The sequence below is a fragment of the Convolutriloba macropyga genome, chromosome 6, assembly GCF_964194025.1.
Source record: "Convolutriloba macropyga chromosome 6, txConMacr16.3, whole genome shotgun sequence".
NCBI classification, from domain to species: domain Eukaryota; kingdom Metazoa; phylum Xenacoelomorpha; order Acoela; family Convolutidae; genus Convolutriloba; species Convolutriloba macropyga.
The window spans coordinates 50,233,417-50,252,493 of NC_134473.1; the positions used below are offsets into that span (position 1 = coordinate 50,233,417).

The following is a 19,077-nucleotide window of genomic DNA, read 5'->3' on the forward strand; positions in this document are numbered from 1 at the left end:
AGCTTTCTAACTTTTCGTTTCTGCAGTCACATAGGTACAGAATGGTTTGCTGAAAGGAAATGCGCAGAGCTGTGTTAGTTTTATTTACAATAAAGTGACATTTACTCAGCCTTTATGGAGAAAAATGGCCAACAGACCGATCTCTTGAAAGACAAATATCATACTGAGAGACTTATAAGATCGTAAAACCAGTTCCAAAGAGAACCTCGAAAAACGCAAGACTGAACACTTGGTGCTTGTGACAATTTTGAGCTACGAAACGAAATTAGTGAATCGGAAGGATCTGCTGAAATACTGCAAATCAATAGACAAACGGCACAGGATGTCGGAAAATCTCCAATCCGGAATTGACGATATCAACAGACTCATTGAGCAGAAGGTTCGAGGAGCTAAGTTGAGACCAATAATCAATAAATTACATCAGCTGAAAGTCGATTTGATTTAAAACAACCAGTCTCGAGCAAAACTTGTAATCAGAAGTTAGACAGTTCGCCAACGAGCAGTCAAAATGGTTTGAATATCTGTATGAGCAAGAAAAGACATCTGAATACGCCGAAAGATGTCCCTCAGTTCATTTTGAGGACGAGGAGGCTTCCGGGAAAAATGACGAGTAGCAATTGCCAACTGTCGAATCCCAACTGCGGGAAAAACAAATCACGAAGGTCAAGAAGTGGAAATCGGTACTACAAATGACGTTGCTGGTATATCCAGTCACGAACAACACGACCATTACAATTTAAAGACAAGTGACGTTGATTTACAACACGACGGTTGTGATGGCGCAGATGATGCTGGTGGATCAGTTAGTGGGAGTGAATCTGGCGCAAAACCACATGTGTCTGAGAACCTCCTCAAAGGTGACTCCAAATTTTCAGTTAGCGTTTTTGCACCAATGAAAAAATTAGATGACAGCCTATTGAAAAAAGTGAAAACATATTCATGTTTAACATCTCATCACTCATCTAACCGAAGCAGTTAAAATTAGAACGAAAACAAATAGAAAACGAAATAACTAACGAAATTGAGAACAATCAAAAATAAAGGGAATCAGAAATAAAGTCTAATTCAACAGTTTATAGCGTCAACTCCTTCAGTTTTTGCGAAGAGAACTCAAATCTGAAAGTCGAAGAGTGGGTTGATAAACATTCACAAGAAGATGCAGACTCATTTCTAGACACTTTTAAGCTCACTAATACAATGCTTGAGACAAAGAAACCAGTGATGACAGCCAAACATTCAACACCTTTTACGGCAACCACTGATGTGAAAAGGTTTGAGTTTCCAAAGAATTCTGATGAACATTAGTCGAGAAAGGACAAAGATTTGGATCTAAGCGCAAAACCATTCATACCCCAAACCAAAGTTGCTGATTATCTATTTAAGTATAGTTATTATCAACCATTCCACTTTGAGTTCACCCCTCCATCACTTCCTAAGCTGAAACTAGCAGCATTCTCTGGCGATCCAATTGAATGGCCAGAGTGGTCCAGCGCCTTTACAGCAATGGTTCATAATGCACCAATTTTAGATAGCCAGAAAATTAGTCACTTAAACTTATTGCTAAAAGGAAAGGCAAAGGCAGTTGTTACTGGAATGGGATTCTCCGAAGAGATGTATCAGAAGGCTTGGGAAGCACTTGAGCGATACTTTAGTGCCCGCAAATAATAGTTCATAGTCAGTTAAAATTGATTCACTCACATCCATTTATCAAGCCTCATGATTAGTGGCATCATAAAATTCGCTCAAATTGTATCAAATTGTGTTGGCGCCAATTAAAAAAGTTAGTAAAATTTCATCAAACTCTTCAGATGACATTCTAGCGGACGGGTTATAACCCAAAAACATCTCCAACGTTTGCTAACCTAAATAACCTTTAACGTAAATTGATGCTATTTTATTTTCCCCCATGTATTAAGATTGGCTATAAACTCTATTTTTGGACCGCTAGGAAATATTGTTCAAACTGTGCTGTAACTACATAATTTAATGTCCTAATCATAGAAACATCCCAGCAAAAAATGCTCAGCCAATAATAATTATTTGTTGTTTTATAGTTTTTCTAAAAATCTCTGTTTTAAAATTACGTATACAAGTTTTTTAAAACTTTCTTTGAGCTTTTTGTCCAATTGAACCCTAACTATATGAGTCATGATTGTGTAACCCGAGAGTACCCCACATCAACTTTCATCAGCGTGATGTACCTATAAACAAAAAACAGGAAAAATTAAACCTCCTCATGTATTATGATTAGAGATAAAGTTAATCATAGTTCATAATTGAGATCACTAAAAATCTTTTTAATAACCTTAATATAACCTTTGATACATAATCACATTGCTATTAGACTGCTGTTAATGCAATATTGAATTCTTGGATATTCGGATTGAGCTTTTGTTTACATAATATTTACTTTGTTTCAATGTTTACATAAATACTTTGCTAATATTATGGTATTTCCATTTTCATATATGTAAACGTTTTATTCTGTAGCATTTCGTGTGCCATTGAAATGGTATGGAAAAACTTAGGCCTTTGATTTCACATAATATGTCTTCAACAATTATGCAATATCGTTGATATTCCTTTATAAATGCCATTAATTGTAAACAGAACAAATTTAGTTTACTCAGTTACCAGTTGAACAATCGACTGTTCCAAAAATCATTTTGTAATATTGACTAGCTTACCATGCTTAAGTAAAAATCAGACGATAAATTTCGGAAGATTTTTATCTTTCGAATAGACGCCAGGGCAGGGATTATTCCTTATTTTGACGAGGAACCCCTTCACTTACATTTTGGTGCCGCGACCCGGCAACTGGGCGCGAATCAACATGAGAGCTACATCCAAGAAAATTGATTACAAAAAGATTTAGATTGATTTTCGAGACTCATCTTCTCAAGACAATTGGGATCAATACGAAGAAGATCAAAAGGATCTACTTAGTCAACTCAGCTTTCTAACTTTTCGTTTCTGCAGTCACATAGGTACAGAATGGTTTGCTGAAAGGAAATGCGCAGAGCTGTGTTAGTTTTATTTACAATAAAGTGACATTTACTCAGCCTTTATGGAGAAAAATGGCCAACAGACCGATCTCTTGAAAGACAAATATCATACTGAGAGACTTATAAGATCGTAAAACCAGTTCCAAAGAGAACCTCGAAAAACGCAAGACTGAACACTTGGTGCTTGTGACAATTTTGAGCTACGAAACGAAATTAGTGAATCGGAAGGATCTGCTGAAATACTGCAAATCAATAGACAAACGGCACAGGATGTCGGAAAATCTCCAATCCGGAATTGACGATATCAACACTCATTGAGCAGAAGGTTCGAGGAGCTAAGTTGAGACCAATAATCAATAAATTACATCAGCTGAAAGTCGATTTGATTTAAAACAACCAGTCTCGAGCAAAACTTGTAATCAGAAGTTAGACAGTTCGCCAACGAGCAGTCAAAATGGTTTGAATATCTGTATGAGCAAGAAAAGACATCTGAATACGCCGAAAGATGTCCCTCAGTTCATTTTGAGGACGAGGAGGCTTCCGGGAAAAATGACGAGTAGCAATTGCCAACTGTCGAATCCCAACTGCGGGAAAAACAAATCACGAAGGTCAAGAAGTGGAAATCGGTACTACAAATGACGTTGCTGGTATATCCAGTCACGAACAACACGACCATTACAATTTAAAGACAAGTGACGTTGATTTACAACACGACGGTTGTGATGGCGCAGATGATGCTGGTGGATCAGTTAGTGGGAGTGAATCTGGCGCAAAACCACATGTGTCTGAGAACCTCCTCAAAGGTGACTCCAAATTTTCAGTTAGCGTTTTTGCACCAATGAAAACATTAGATGACAGCCTATTGAAAAAAGTGAAAACATATTCATGTTTAACATCTCATCACTCATCTAACCGAAGCAGTTAAAATTAGAACGAAAACAAATAGAAAACGAAATAACTAACGAAATTGAGAACAATCAAAAATAAAGGGAATCAGAAATAAAGTCTAATTCAACAGTTTCTAGCGTCAACTCCTTCAATTTTTGCGAAGAGAACTCAAATCTGAAAGTCGAAGAGTGGGTTGATAAACATTCACAAGAAGATGCAGACTCATTTCTAGACACTTTTAAGCTCACTAATACAATGCTTGAGACAAAGAAACCAGTGATGACAGCCAAACATTCAACACCTTTTACGGCAACCACTGATGTGAAAAGGTTTGAGTTTCCAAAGAATTCTGATGAACATTAGTCGAGAAAGGACAAAGATTTGGATCTAAGCGCAAAACCATTCATACCCCAAACCAAAGTTGCTGATTATCTATTTAAGTATAGTTATTATCAACCATTCCACTTTGAGTTCACCCCTCCATCACTTCCTAAGCTGAAACTAGAGCATTCTCTGGCGATCCAATTGAATGGCCAGAGTGGTCCAGCGCCTTTACAGCAATGGTTCATAATGCACCAATTTTAGATAGCCAGAAAATTAGTCACTTAAACTTATTGCTAAAAGGAAAGGCAAAGGCAGTTGTTACTGGAATGGGATTCTCCGAAGAGATGTATCAGAAGGCTTGGGAAGCACTTGAGCGATACTTTAGTGCCCGCAAATAATAGTTCATAGTCAGTTAAAATTGATTCACTCACATCCATTTATCAAGCCTCATGATTAGTGGCATCATAAAATTCGCTCAAATTGTATCAAATTGTGTCAACGTGCTACAACAGTTTCAATACGATGGAGACTTTTTTCTAGACACTTTTAAGCTCACTAATTCAATGCTTGAGACAAAGAAACCAGTGATGACAGCCAAACATTCAACACCTTTTACGGCAACCACTGATGTGAAAAGGTTTGAGTTTCCAAAGAATTCTGATGAACATTAGTCGAGAAAGGACAAAGATTTGGATCTAAGCGCAAAACCATTCATACCCCAAACCAAAGTTGCTGATTATCTTTTTAAGTATAGTTATTATCAACCATTCCACTTTGAGTTCACCCCTCCATCACTTCCTAAGCTGAAACTAGCAGCATTCTCTGGCGATCCAATTGAATGGCCAGAGTGGTCCAGCGCCTTTACAGCAATGGTTCATAATGCACCAATTTTAGATAGCCAGAAAATTAGTCACTTAAACTTATTGCTAAAAGGAAAGGCAAAGGCAGTTGTTACTGGAATGGGATTCTCCGAAGAGATGTATCAGAAGGCTTGGGAAGCACTTGAGCGATACTTTAGCGCCCGCAAATAATAGTTCATAGTCAGTTAAAATTGATTCACTCACATCCATTTATCAAGCCTCATGATTAGTGGCATCATAAAATTCGCTCAAATTGTATCAAATTGTGTCAACGTGCTACAACAGTTTCAATACGATGGAGACTTTTTTCTAGACACTTTTAAGCTCACTAATTCAATGCTTGAGACAAAGAAACCAGTGATGACAGCCAAACATTCAACACCTTTTACGGCAACCACTGATGTGAAAAGGTTTGAGTTTCCAAAGAATTCTGATGAACATTAGTCGAGAAAGGACAAAGATTTGGATCTAAGCGCAAAACCATTCATACCCCAAACCAAAGTTGCTGATTATCTATTTAAGTATAGTTATTATCAACCATTCCACTTTGAGTTCACCCCTCCATCACTTCCTAAGCTGAAACTAGCAGCATTCTCTGGCGATCCAATTGAATGGCCAGAGTGGTCCAGCGCCTTTACAGCAATGGTTCATAATGCACCAATTTTAGATAACCAGAAAATTAGTCACTTAAACTTATTGCTAAAAGGAAAGGCAAAGGCAGTTGTTGTTGGAATGGGATTCTCCGAAGAGATGTATCAGAAGGCTTGGGAAGCACTTGAGCGATACTTTAGCGCCCGCAAATAATAGTTCATAGTCAGTTAAAATTGATTCACTCACATCCATTTATCAAGCCTCATGATTAGTGGCATCATAAAATTCGCTCAAATTTTATCAAATTGTGTCAACGTGCTACAACGGTTTAAATACGATGGAGACTTTTTTCTAGACACTTTTAAGCTCACTAATACAATGCTTGAGACAAAGAAACCAGTGATGACAGCCAAACATTCAACACCTTTTACGGCAACCACTGATGTGAAAAGGTTTGAGTTTCCAAAGAATTCTGATGAACATTAGTCGAGAAAGGACAAAGATTTGGATCTAAGCGCAAAACCACTCATACCCCAAACCAAAGTTGCTGATTATCTATTTAAGTATAGTTATTATCAACCATTCCACTTTGAGTTCACCCCTCCATCACTTCCTAAGCTGAAACTAGCAGCAATCTCTGGCTATCCAATTGAATGGCCAGAGTGGTCCAGCGCCTTTACAGCAATGGTTCATAATGCACCAATTTTAGATAGCCAGAAAATTAGTCACTTAAACTTATTGCTAAAAGGAAAGGCAAAGGCAGTTGTTACTGGAGGGATTCTCCGAAGAGATGTATCAGAAGGCTTGGGAAATACTTGAGCGATACTTTAGCGCCCGCAAATAATAGTTCATAGTCAGTTAAAATTGATTCACTCACATCCATTTATCAAGCCTCATGATTAGTGGCATCATAAAATTCGCTCAAATTGTATCAAATTGTGTCAGCCTGCTACAACAGTTTAAATACGATGGAGACTTTTCATCTTAATCAGTACTTAATAGTGCTGTGCGAAAACTGCGCCCGGAGTTAAGAACCAAGTGGCTCTTCAAGTTGAGTCGAGATAGCCATTATCAAGCAAGTTTTATTGAATTCAGTGACTGGCTCAATGATGTAGCTTTTGTGCATTATGGCTTAGTCTGTTTCCAAGCTCTGATATGTCGAAACAAACGAACTTCACACGAGAAAACACGAAAACGAGAACAATTTCATCGAGCATTTCGAAGCCTGGAAATCAAATACATACCCAGTGCCCAATGAAAGACGGAGATCATAATATTTACTCTTGCGCAAAATTTAAAGCTCTAACGACAACAGAATTTTTGTTTCTCTTGTCTCAATGGTCCTCATCTCATCAAAGACTGCAAGGCAGAGAGAACGTGTGGTGTGAACGTTTGAACCAAAAACATCACTGACTTCTTCTTTATGATAGCTCAAAGCAGAAGCAACAAAGTGCTTCTACTGATTCACACGGGAGCCAATAAATCAAGACAACGCAATGTCCATATCGTCAACATCATTCATTGATAAAGCAAATGGTGATGAACCATCCAGAAATGGTTTCCTCCAAATTGCTAAAGTGTCAGTATCCAATGGGAAACAAACACTAGCACTTTTAAATATTTCGTTTTTGGTTGCCGAAGTTAAATCAGATTTAAAACTGAAGGGACACAAAGCGTCATTAAACGTTCCCGGAGTTCATGGTCCTGGAGAAATTCCGAATGAGACTTTTGTTGCTGAAATCAAAGCAGTTCAAATTTTTCTTCCATTCTCATCCCAAGATCAGTCTTGGTTCAAACGAGTACAATTTCAGAGACTTGAAAGCAAAACTTTCTCACCTACGTGATTTGCCTGATACTTCAATTTCCTTAGCCGATGTTAAAATCATCATAGGACGGGATGCATATCATCTTCAAAAACCAATCGAGTTTTGCCAAAGCATCAACTCAAATCATCCTATTGCAATTAGAACCAATCTCGGTTGGACTATTAGCGGGCCAAATCCAAGTCAAGTAACTAGCTGTTTGAATTCATATGTAGCTGTATAGTCAGATACCTTGGGAGATCAATTGAGGTTTTGGTGAGATATGGAGTCATATCCATCAAGATGTAATACAAACTGTAAATCGAAAGACGAAAGGAGAGCTCTGGAAACGTTAAAAAAAACGTAATCGACTTTAAGGAAGGAAGGTATGAAATTGGCCTCCTTTGGTCTTATGAGTTTAAGGAAATGGCAAAGAATTACATCTCGGCTGCCGCATAGCTCAGATCGCTTGAGAAACGTCTCGAGAAAGATGAAGACCTTGTGAAACGATATCAGGAAACAATCGACGTTGATATAGAAAAAGGCTTTGTTCGGAAAATCGATAAGCATGAACTCGAAAAAACAAGAAACAGACAAGAGTGGTATTTGCCATACCGTCTGGTTATCAATCCCAATAAACCCCAAAGTTCGTAGGGTTTGCAACTCTAAATCGAAGTTCCGACGTGTTTCATTACATGCTCTTGTGTTGACATGCTCTTGTCGGGTCCAGATCTCTCGCAGAATTTGATAAGAATAATTTTTTGATTCAGTTTTCAATAGCGATGAGAGCGGATGTGGAGGCAATGTTCCTTCAGTTTCTAGTGCTTTCAGACGATTGCTGTTGTCTGAGATTTTTCGGGAGAGATAACATCAGTGATCCTATTCAAGTCTATGAATACACGACACATTTCTGAGCCAAAAGTTCTCCAAACCTGTTTTTGAAATCATGGAAGAATCAACCATTGACTAATGGAAGGATGTGAAAGGAGAAGACAACCCTGCATATATTGGCACCAGAGGAGTCACCGTCGAAGAGCTTCAGCGAATTATGTGGATAACTGGGCCGGCGTGGATAGTCGATGAATCTCAGTGGCCAGAGAAACCAATTGTGCTTACCGTAAACGAAGAGCCAGATGATAAGACGTCATTGCCAACTGCAGTTGCCAATCATGATGAGAACCATGCATCCATCCTTAACTGGGATCGTTTTAGTAGTTTTTCGAAGCTTCTAAATACCAATTCATACTGTTTGCGTTAAAAAAACCAAATCTTCAATTGTTAGCTATCTTGAATGGCAGATTGCAAAGAAAGCTCTGATAAAACTGGTTCAATGTGAATCACTTATGGACGTTATCAGCGCATCTGACTTGAAAATAGTCAAAAATCGAAATCCAATCTCTAAGCTATCACCCTGCATTGATGAAGAAGGATTCATCCGTCTGAAAGGGAGACTGAAGAGATCATGTTTAACATATGACCAAAAGCATCCAATAGTGCTCAATTTCAAACATCCAGTCATCAGACTTCTTGTTGAACATGAACACAAACTGCAAAATCACGAAGGAGTTGAACACGCTCGAGACATCGTTCAGAAAAATTATTGGATACTTGGTTTGCGAAGTGGTCTCCGAAGTGTTCGGAATAATTGCTTCAAGTGTCGAGAGTTTGCTGCTATAAATCTTACACCAGAGGTGGCGGACTTGCCACTGGAATGAGTTGACGGCGGACCTTATCCTTTAAGCAGACAGGTGTGGACTACTGGAGTGGACCTTTTGAAGTTAGCTTAGCTTGATGCAATGTGCATAGTCGCTTATGTAGCTACAGATAACAAAATTGGAGTAGCAAAATTGTCTTTTGTAGTCGGCAAAACTAGAATTGCACGCATTAGTCAACTTTCTATATCAAAATTGGAGCTTCAAGCGGCTTTTTACTCGGCGAGAATGCGAAGTATGATAATACAGGAGCACGACATCCCAATCGGTAAAGATTGCCACTGGACAGATTCGGTTAGTGCTTCAATGAGTCCGATGGGCCTACAAGAGGTAACCTGTTTTTATCGCCAATTGGGTTGCGGAAATAATGAAGAATCAACCATTGACGAATAGAAGCATGTGAAAGGAGAAGACAACCCTGTAGATATTGACACCAGAGGAGTCACCGTCGAAGAGCTTCAGCGAGTTATGTGGATAACTGGGCCGGCGTGGATAGTCGATGAATCTCAGTGGCCAGAGAAACCAATTGTGCTTACCGTAGACGAAGAGCCAGATGATAAGAGGTCATTGCCAACTGCACTTGCAAATCATGATGAGAATCATGCATCCATCCTTAACTGGGTTTGTTTTAGTAGTTTTTCGAAGCTTCTAAATACCATTTCATACTGTTTGCGTTAAAAAAAAATCAAATGTTCAATTGTTAGCTATCTTGAATGGCAGATTGCAAAGAAAGCTCTGATAAAACTGGTTCAATGTGAATCACTTATGGACGTTATCAGCGCATCTGACTTGAAAACAGTGCTTCGATGACTCCGATGTGCCTACAAGAGGTAACCTGTTTTTGTCGCCAATCGGGTTGCGGAAATCATGGAAGAATCAACCATTGACTAATGGAAGCATGTGAAAGGAGAAGACAACCCTGCATATATTGGCACCAGAGGAGTCACCGTGGAAGAGCTTCAGCGAATTATGTGGATAACTGGGCCGGCGTGGATAGTCGATGAATCTCAGTGGCCAGAGAAACCAATTGTGCTTACCGTAAACGAAGAGCCAGATGATAAGACGTCATTGCCAACTGCAGTTGCCAATCATGATGAGAACCATGCATCCATCCTTAACTGGGATCGTTTTAGTAGTTTTTCGAAGCTTCTAAATACCAATTCATACTGTTTGCGTTAAAAAAAACTAAATCTTCAATTGTTAGCTATCTTGAATGGCAGATTGCAAAGAAAGCTCTGATAAAACTGGTTCAATGTGAATCACTTATGGACGTTATCAGCGCATCTGACTTGAAAATAGTCAAAAATCGAAATCCAATCTCTAAGCTATCACCCTGCATTGATGAAGAAGGATTCATCCGTCTGAAAGGGAGACTGAAGAGATCATGTTTAACATATGACCAAAAGCATCCAATAGTGCTCAATTTCAAACATCCAGTCATCAGACTTCTTGTTGAACATGAACACAAACTGCAAAATCACGAAGGTGTTGAACACGCTCGAGACATCGTTCAGCAAAATTATTGGATACTTGGTTTGCGAAGTGGTCTCCGAAGTGTTCGGAATAATTGCTTCAAGTGTCGAGAGTTTGCTGCTATAAATCTTACACCAGAGGTGGCGGACTTGCCACTTGAATGAGTTGACGGCGGACCTTATCCTTTAAGCAGACAGGTGTGGACTACTGGAGTGGACCTTTTGAAGTTAGCTTAGCTTGATGCAATGTGCATAGTCGCTTATATAGCTACAGATAACAAAATTGGAGTAGCAAAATTGTCTTTTGTAGTCGGCAAAACTAGAATTGCACGCATTAGTCAACTTTCTATATCAAAATTGGAGCTTCAAGCGGCTTTTTACTCGGCGAGAATGCGAAGTATGATAATACAGGAGCACGACATCCCAATCGGTAAAGATTGCCACTGGACAGATTCGGTTAGTGCTTCAATGAGTCCGATGGGCCTACAAGAGGTAACCTGTTTTTATCGCCAATCGGGTTGCGGAAATAATGAAGAATCAACCATTGACGAATAGAAGCATGTGAAAGAAGACAACCCTGTAGATATTGACACCAGAGGAGTCACCGTCGAAGAGCTTCAGCGAGTTATGTGGATAACTGGGCCGGCGTGGATAGTCGATGAATCTCAGTGGCCAGAGAAACCAATTGTGCTTACCGTAGACGAAGAGCCAGATGATAAGAGGTCATTGCCAACTGCACTTGCAAATCATGATGAGAATCATGCATCCATCCTTAACTGGGTTTGTTTTAGTAGTTTTTCGGAGCTTCTAAATACCATTTCATACTGTTTGCGTTAAAAAAAATCAAATGTTCAATTGTTAGCTATTTTGAATGGCAGATTGCAAAGAAAGCTCTGATAAAACTGGTTCAATGTGAATCACTTATGGACGTTATCAGCGCATCTGACTTGAAAACAGTGCTTCGATTACTCCGATGTGCCTACAAGAGGTAACCTGTTTTTGTCGCCAATCGGGTTGCGGAAATCATGGAAGAATCAACCATTGACTAATGGAAGCATGTGAAAGGAGAAGACAACCCTGTAGATATTGACACCAGAGGAGTCACCGTTGAAGAGCTTCAGCGAGTTATGTGGATAACTGGGCCGGCGTGGATAGTCGATGAATCTCAGTGGCCAGAGAAACCAATTGTGCTTACCGTAGACGAAGAGCCAGATGATAAGACGTCATTGCCAACTGCACTTGCAAATCATGATGAGAATCATGCATCCATCCTTAACTGGGATTGTTTTAGTAGTTTTTCAAAGCTTCTAAATACCATTTCATACTGTTTGCGTTAAAAAAAATCAAATCTTCAATTGTTAGCTATTTTGAATGGCAGATTGCAAAGAAAGCTCTGATAAAACTGGTTCAATGTGAATCACTTATGGACTTTATCAGCGCATCTGACTTGAAAACAGTGCTTCGATGACTCCGATGTGCCTACAAGAGGTAACCTATTTTTGTCACCAATCGGGTTGCGGAAATCATGGAAGAATCAACCATTGACTAGTGGAAGCATGTGAAAGGAGAAGACAACCCTGCAAATATTGGCACCAGAGGAGTCACCGTCGAAGAGCTTCAGCGAATTATGTGTTTAACTGGGCCGGCGTGGATTGTCGATGAATCTCAGTGGCCAGAGAAACCAATTGTGCTTACCGTAGACGAAGAGCCAGATGATAAGACGTCATTGCCAACTGCACTTGCAAATCATGATGAGAATCATGCATCCATCCTTAACTGGGATCGTTTTAGTAGTTTTTCGAAGCTTCTAAATACCATTGCATACTGCTTGCGTTAAAAAAAAATCAAATGTTCAATTGTTAGCTATCTTGAATGGCAGATTGCAAAGAAAGCTCTGATAAAACTGGTTCAATGTGAATCACTTATGGACGTTATCAGCGCATCTGACTTGAAAACAGTGCTTCGATGACTCCGATGTGCCTACAAGAGGTAACCTGTTTTTGTCGCCAATCGGGTTGCGGAAATCATGGAAGAATCAACCATTGACTAATGGAAGCATGTGAAAGGAGAAGACAACCCTGCATATATTGGCACCAGAGGAGTCACCGTGGAAGAGCTTCAGCGAATTATGTGGATAACTGGGCCGGCGTGGATAGTCGATGAATCTCAGTGGCCAGAGAAACCAATTGTGCTTACCGTAAACGAAGAGCCAGATGATAAGACGTCATTGCCAACTGCAGTTGCCAATCATGATGAGAACCATGCATCCATCCTTAACTGGGATCGTTTTAGTAGTTTTTCGAAGCTTCTAAATACCATTTCATACTGTTTGCGTTAAAAAAAAATCAAATGTTCAATTGTTAGCTATCTTGAATGGCAGATTGCAAAGAAAGCTCTGATAAAACTGGTTCAATGTGAATCACTTATGGACGTTATCAGGGCATCTGACTTGAAAACAGTCAAAAATCGAAATCCAATCTCTAAGCTATCACCCTGCATTGATGAAGAAGGATTTATCCGTCTGAAAGGGAGACTGAAGAAATCATGTTTAACATATGACCAAAAGCATCCAATATTGCTCAATTTCAAACATCCAGTCATCAGACTTCTTGTTGAACATGAACACAAACTGCAAAATCACGAAGGAGTTGAACACGCTCGAGACATCCTTCAGCAAAATTATTGGATACTTGGTTTGCGAAGTGGTCTCCGAAGTGTTCGGAATAATTGCTTCAAGTGTCGAGAGTTTGCTGCTATAAATCTTACACCAGAGATGGCGGACTTGCCACTTGAATGAGTTGACGGTGGACCTTATCCTTTAAGCAGACAGGTGGGGACTACTGGAGTGGACCTTTTGAAGTTAGCTTAACTTGATGCAATGTGCATAGTTGATTATATAGCTACAGATGACAAAATTGGAGTAGCGAAATTGTCTTTTGTTGTCGGCAAAACTAGAATTGCACGCATTCTTCAACTTTCTATATCAAAATTGGAGCTTCAAGCGGCTTTTTACTCGGCGAGAATGCGAAGCATGATAATACAGGAGCACGACATCCCAATCGGTAAAGATTGCCACTGGACAGAATCGGTTAGTGCTTCAATGAGTCCGATGGGCCTACAAGAGGTAACCTGTTTTTATCGCCAATCGGGTTGCGGAAATAATGAAGAATCAACCATTGACGAATAGAAGCATGTGAAAGGAGAAGACAACCCTGTAGATATTGACACCAGAGGAGTCACCGTCGAAGAGCTTCAGCGAGTTATGTGGATAACTGGGCCGGCGTGGATAGTCGATGAATCTCAGTGGCCAGAGAAACCAATTGTGCTTACCGTAGACGAAGAGCCAGATGATAAGACGTCATTGCCAACTGCACTTGCAAATCATGATGAGAATCATGCATCCATCCTTAACTGGGATTGTTTTAGTAGTTTTTCGAAGCTTCTAAATACCATTTCATACTGTTTGCGTTAAAAAAAATTAAATCTTTAATTGTTAGCTATTTTGAATGCAGATTGCAAAGAAAGCTCTGATAAAACTGGTTCAATGTGAATCACTTATGGACGTTATCAGCGCATCTGACTTGAAAACAGTCAAAAATCGAAATCCAATCTCTAAGCTATCACCCTGCATTGATGAAGAAGGATTTATCCGTCTGAAAGGGAGACTGAAGAAATCATGTTTAACATATGACCAAAAGCATCCAATAGTGCTCAATTTCAAACATCCAGTCATCAGACTTCTTGTTGAACATGAACACAAACTGCAAAATCACGAAGGAGTTGAACACGCTCGAGACATCCTTCAGCAAAATTATTGGATACTTGGTTTGCGAAGTGGTCTCCGAAGTGTTCGGAATAATTGCTTCAAGTGTCGAGAGTTTGCTGCTATAAATCTTACACCAGAGATGGCGGACTTGCCACTTGAATGAGTTGACGGTGGACCTTATCCTTTAAGCAGACAGGTGGGGACTACTGGAGTGGACCTTTTGAAGTTAGCTTAACTTGATGCAATGTGCATAGTCGCTTATATAGCTACAGATAACAAAATTGGAGTAGCGAAATTGTCTTTTGTAGTCGGCAAAACTAGAATTGCACGCATTCTTCAACTTTCTATATCAAAATTGGAGCTTCAAGCGGCTTTTTACTCGGCGAGAATGCGAAGCATGATAATACAGGAGCACGACATCCCAATCGGTAAAGATTGCCACTGGACAGAATCGGTTAGTGCTTCAATGAGTCCGATGGGCCTACAAGAGGTAACCTGTTTTTATCGCCAACCGGGTTGCGGAAATAATGAAGAATCAACCATTGACGAATAGAAGCATGTGAAAGGAGAAGACAACCCTGTAGATATTGACACCAGAGGAGTCACCGTCGAAGAGCTTCAGCGAGTTATGTGGATAACTGGGCCGGCGTGGATAGTCGATGAATCTCAGTGGCCAGAGAAACCAATTGTGCTTACCGTAGACGAAGAGCCAGATGATAAGACGTCATTGCCAACTGCACTTGCAAATCATGATAAGAATCATGCATCCATCCTTAACTGGGATTGTTTTAGTAGTTTTTCGAAGCTTCTAAATACCATTTGATACTGTTTGCGTTAAAAAAATCAAATCTTCAATTGTTAGCTATTTTGAATGGCAGATTGCAAAGAAAGCTCTGAAAAAACTGGTTCAATGTGAATCATTTATGGACGTTTTCAGCGCATCTGATTTGAAAACAGTCAAAAATCGAAATCCAATCTCTAAGCTATCACCCTGCATTGATGAAGAAGGATTCATCCGTCTGAAAGGGAGACTGAAGAAATCATGTTTAACATATGACCAAAAGCATCCAATAGTGCTCAATTTCAAACATCCAGTCATCAGACTTCTTGTTGAACATGAACACAAACTGCAAAATCACGAATGAGTTGAACACGCTCGAAACATTCTTCAGCAAAATTATTGGATACTTGGTTTGTGAAGTGGTCCCCGAAGTCTTCGGAATAATTGCTTCAAGTGTCGAGAGTATGCGGCTAAAGTTCTTACACCAGAGATGGCGGACTTGCCACTTGAATGAGTTGACGGTGGACCTTATCCTTTAAGCAGACAGGTGTGGACTACTGGAGTGGACCTTTTGAAGTTTGCCTACTTCGACGCAAAATGGAACGCTGGTGCTGTCTCTTTACCTGTCTCAGTACAAGAGCCATTCACATTGAGGTGGCACACAGTCTGAGTGCAGAGTCGTGCATGGCAGCAGTAATTAGATTTCAGCAAGACGCGGCAAACCAAGCACCATTTTGAGTGATAATGGTTCAGTTCAAACTTTGTTGGTGCTGCTCGCGGAAGCAAATCAATTGGAAATTCAACCCTCCAGGTGCTCCTCATTTTAGAGGTGTCTGGGAAAGGCTTGTCCGAAGCTGCAGAAAACAATGCTCATTGTCCTCGAAGGAAGAGGCCTAAGTGATGATTTACTACAGTCAACAATGTGCCTAGTAGAACAAACGTTGAATTATCAACCTCTATCGCCTGTGAGCACTGATCCTCAGGATTTTGAGGCACTGAGACCAAATCACTTTCTTCTTGGAAGACTATCAAATTCTTTGCCGTACATAAAAGATGCAGAAAAATTCGTTGATTCCAGAAAAATGTTTAAGAATGCGCAAGCATACGCTGATTGCATTTGGAGGCGATGGTTAAAGGAGTATATTCCTCAGCTCAACATTCACTCAAAGTGGACAGAGAGTGAAACTCAAAATTTGAAGGACGATTTGGTTTCGATTATAGACGATCAAGCAAAACGTTGCGACTACAAGATAGCACGCGTTTTAGAAGTTTATCCAGGCAGTGACGGCATTGTGAGGTCAGCTCTAATCAAGTCAGATGGCGGTGTGATGAAGAGACCTTGTGTTAAATTAGCGCCAGTTTTTAATTGTTTTCAGAAAAAATAGTAAAACTTGATCAAACTCTTCAGACGACTGTTTAAACATTCTAATGGACGCGTTATAACCCCAAAACATCTCTGCAACGTTTGCTAACCTAAATAGTCTTTTCCGTGAACTGATGCTATTTTATCTTTTTCCCCCCATGTATTAAGATTGGCTATAAACTTTTTTTTGGGACCGCTAGGGAAATACTGTTCAAAACGTGCTGTAACTCTACATAAATCAATGTCCTCATCCTAGAAACATCCCAGCAAAAAATGCTCAACCAATTATAATTGTTTGTTGTTTTACAGAGTTTTTCTAAAAATCTCCATGTTTTAACCTTGCGTATACAAGTTTTTTAAAACTTTCTTTGAGCTTTTTGTCCAACTGAACCCTAACTATATGAGTCATGATTGTGTAGCCCGAGAGTACCCCACATCAACTTTCATCAGCGTGATGTACCTATAAACAAAAAAACAGAAAATTAAACCTCATGTATTATGATTAGAGATAAAGTTGATCATAGTTCATAATTGAGATCACTCAAAATCTTTAATAACTTTATTGTAACCTTTGATACATAATCATTGATATTAGATTGTTAATCCAATTTTGAATGCTTGGATTTTCAGAGTGAGCTTTTGTTTACATAATATTTACTTTGTTTTATTTTTTTACATAAATACTTTGCTAATGTTATGGTAATTCCATTTTCATATTTTTAAACATCTTATTCTGTGGCATTTCTTGTGCAATTGAAATGATATGGAAAAGCTTAGGCCTTTGATTTCACATAATATGTATTCAACAATTATGCAATATCCGTTGATTTTCCTTTGTAAATGCCATCAATTGGAAATATCAAGATATATTCAGATTTGAACAGAACCAAATAATTCACTAAGTTACCAGTTGAACAATTGACTGTTCCAAAAATCATTTTGTAATATTGACTGGCTTACCATGCTTGATTTACTCGTCAAGAGGTACTAAGTAAAGATCAAGACGATAAATTTCGCGAGAAGATTTTTATCTTTCGAATAGACGCCAGGGTAGGGATTGTTTTGTTTTGACGAGGAACCCCTTCTTACAACTTGCGACAGTTTATTTTGTTCTCACAGTTGCTAATGGGTTTTTTGCTTCTCGTCCACTCAAGTTTGAGCATTTGTTTTTAATTTATCCGGAACGAAGTTTGGAGCAATTTTTCTTTTTGTACATGCAAAATCTTTGCTTGACCGGTTTGTTTTGGAACATATTTTTGACATCCGTTCTCGAGTGACTTGCTCACGCTTGACTTCTGTGAGACATAAATTGCTCTTATTCAGAACTTAAGAGTGTTCCTGACGCAAAGTGATTATAAGATGAGATGTTTTTTAGGCCGTGATAGCCGAGTAGCGAATGCTGCTGTCCATTACGCAGATGTCGGGTGTTCAAACCACTCCTTGGTTGGAAATTTTTGCACCCTTTAATAATTATTTAGGCTACAACCCCCTCTGAGTTAAATTGCCCCGACTGTCACTCGATATCTATTTGTCAGACGTTAGTCGGTTTATGTTCTCAATTAAATTGCTTTGAAATTTAGTTCAAAGCAATTAAATTGCTCTGATATTTAGTTGAGGTCCTGTCCTGCTGTTTTACTATTCGAAAGATTTAAATTCTTTTGGTGAGCTTGTCTTTTTAAGATCTGTTCACACTTTATATTGAACACAAATTAGAATGGCGATTTTGGTCATTATGAAAAAGGAAAAAGAGCGCAGAAATGAGTTGTTTTGCGGCGTGATGTTTAATCATAAATTTTAATGAGAATGTGAAACAGGTGTTTCAAAAAGATTTCGAATTGTGGTCACTTCACACAGGATTTTTGCCACCAGATGCATTCACTGTCGATTTTTGAACGCCAATTGGGGCATTGATTTTGGTCTTGTCGAAACAAGCGGCTTGGTTTGTTGCGTAAAATTTAAACACTATAACGATGAGAGTCAGAAATAGAGTAAAAAATTGATTTTTCAATGCTGTTTTTTCACGATTGGCATTTCGGTTTTATTGTGTTTCTGAGTTTGTTTTTGATTTGTTGTTTAGTTAGTCATTCAAGGTCTAGTCCTCTGTTTGCTCAACGAAATGTCTTGCAATAAATTCAGGAGTTCTGGTTCTGTTTAATTGCTCTTGAACGAAGTTCATAGCAATTATTGTAAACGTGTGTGTCTTTCTTTTGTGCAAAATTTTCGCTGGACCGTTTTGACTTTTCGAGTGACTTTTACTCCCTTGACTTTTTGCGTTTCGCGTGGTCTAAAATTTCATCTCAATCACAATTTCAATCTGCTGAACTCAATTGGCGGCAATTTAATACTAAAAGTCGAATGAAAAGTGCGCCGAAACTGCTGCCATTTTTCTTTTTAAATTTTAATAATGGAATGTTTTAACCTCTAATTTGGTTATTTGAAGCCCACTATTAAACTTTTTAGTGCCATTTAGGCTCCCCCCCCCCCCCCCGACTGAAGCAGGCTGCAATTGATTA

The 19,077-nt window shown here is 39.1% G+C and overlaps 2 protein-coding genes across 2 annotated transcripts in view; one reads left to right on the top strand and one right to left on the bottom strand.

Moving 5' to 3' along the window:
* The window catches only part of LOC142341737 (S phase cyclin A-associated protein in the endoplasmic reticulum-like), a 636,081-nt gene that overhangs the window by 398,973 nt on the left and 218,031 nt on the right, over positions 1-19,077 (top strand). The window lies entirely within an intron of this gene.
* Positions 1-19,077, bottom strand: part of LOC142341735 (26S proteasome regulatory subunit 10B) — a 400,468-nt gene that overhangs the window by 20,875 nt on the left and 360,516 nt on the right. The gene's annotated exons all lie outside the window — the stretch shown is intronic.